The following is a 1,644-nucleotide window of genomic DNA, read 5'->3' as shown; positions in this document are numbered from 1 at the left end:
GCACCCCGCCCGCCGCCGGGACTTTCCTGGCGCCCCCTACCCGCGCCGGCGCTCCCGGGAACCTCGGCCCCGGGGGTCCCCGGGCTCCCCGCGGCCCGAGCGCCCCGCGCGGCTCCGCGCGAGCCGGGGTCTCCCCGAGGGGCCGGCGTCACCCAGCGAGCGCAGAGCCGGCCGGCCCCGACCTTGGCTCAGAGGAGCCGGCGCGGGGAGACGGAACCCTGCCACCCGCCGCCTTCTGGGCCGGGGACGAGGGGTTGCGGCTTGCGATCCTTCGGGAAAGACCTCTCGGCACCCAGAGCCCCGGGTGGGCCTCGCGCGGAGCCCTCGACCCTCAACCCCACCCCCATCTTCGCCCACCGCTTCCTGATTTCCTGGGATTGCACAATTCCAGCGTTCCTCCCTTAGGCTGAAGCTTTTGCTTGCTTATCAGACTTTCAAGTACATATTTAGCTTTTAACCTTTTTTGACAGTAGGGTCGAAGGGTATAGGGGTTGGAAAGAACCTTGGAAAGAGTGATTGAAGGAGGGGAGCTGTCGGGGCTCTGGGCGCCCGGCAAGGCGAGGCAGAGGGACCCGCCCCACATTTCATAATGGTCCGTGGCTTTGGCCCGGGGGCAGGCCGTGAAAAAGTCTATGAGGAAGTGACCCCGGGAGCTGGCGGTGCGGGGGTGTGAGTCTGAGTTGGCTTTTATCCGCTGGATGCCAGCAAGGATTTGAGTCCATTCTGTTCTCTCAAGTTGAGCCATAAACCAAGTTCAGCAGGAAAGGAAGGAGGCATAAAGAGGGAGGTTGGGGGGAGGCTGGGAGGGGGGCAGGTGGGGGCGGGCGTGACCAAGGAAAGGAATCTCGAGTCCCCTCGTATCCTGCTGGACATCCTGCTGGGTGGCTTGGCAGCGCACCGTCGGTAAAGTCAAGCTTTGCTTTTGGACTTTTTGCATTTTATTTCAAAATGCAAAACGAAAAACTCTTTTGAAATTGGCCACTCTTGTAAACAGAGGTGCTGAGATATCTAGCAGTGTTTGAATGATGCTTAGACTGAGTTTTTCCAAGACAAAGACATGGTTTAAATGTTAAGCGAAAACAGCAGAATCCTTGCAAAACTGACGCTTTGAGAATGGCTGGGGGAAATATGCCAAAACACTGGCATGAAATATGGTGTGGGATTACGGAATGATAACAGGGTTTCTTTACTTTCTTCTTCTTCTTCTTTTTTTTTTTTTTTAGGTTTTCTCTTTTCCCCCAATGGGCGTATTTTTCTTTCATAATCAGGAAAAAAAAATCAAGTTAAAGAAAAGGACACATGTGTTTGTGTCTCAGCCCAGGCCAGGGAAGGCTAGTGGTCTTCCTTGATGTGGAATGCTCAGGGGCAGCGACAATGAAGCCTGTGGTCTTTGAGGGTTCATGGAAACCCCCTGACAATCTCCTTCCAGAGCTTTTCTCTGCTAAAATGTATGGGTTTATGTTTTCCTTACAGTTCCTGGCAAAGGACTAAAAGGAGCCCTACCCAGTTTGCTGCTTGGGTGGACATTCTGCTGACACCTCAGGCATGCAGTAGGCCCCCCCACCCCCGACTTCAAGGCAGCTCGCCAAAGAAAGACAGTTTCTCTCAGGGGCTGGCGTTTCTGCTTCCTCTTTCTCCTGGCTG

The sequence above is a fragment of the Oryx dammah genome, unplaced genomic scaffold (assembly GCF_014754425.2).
Source record: "Oryx dammah isolate SB20612 unplaced genomic scaffold, SCBI_Odam_1.1 HiC_scaffold_2, whole genome shotgun sequence".
Classification (NCBI taxonomy): domain Eukaryota; kingdom Metazoa; phylum Chordata; class Mammalia; order Artiodactyla; family Bovidae; genus Oryx; species Oryx dammah.
The sequence above is the reverse complement of the archived record's forward strand: the minus strand, read 5'-3'. Positions refer to the sequence as shown.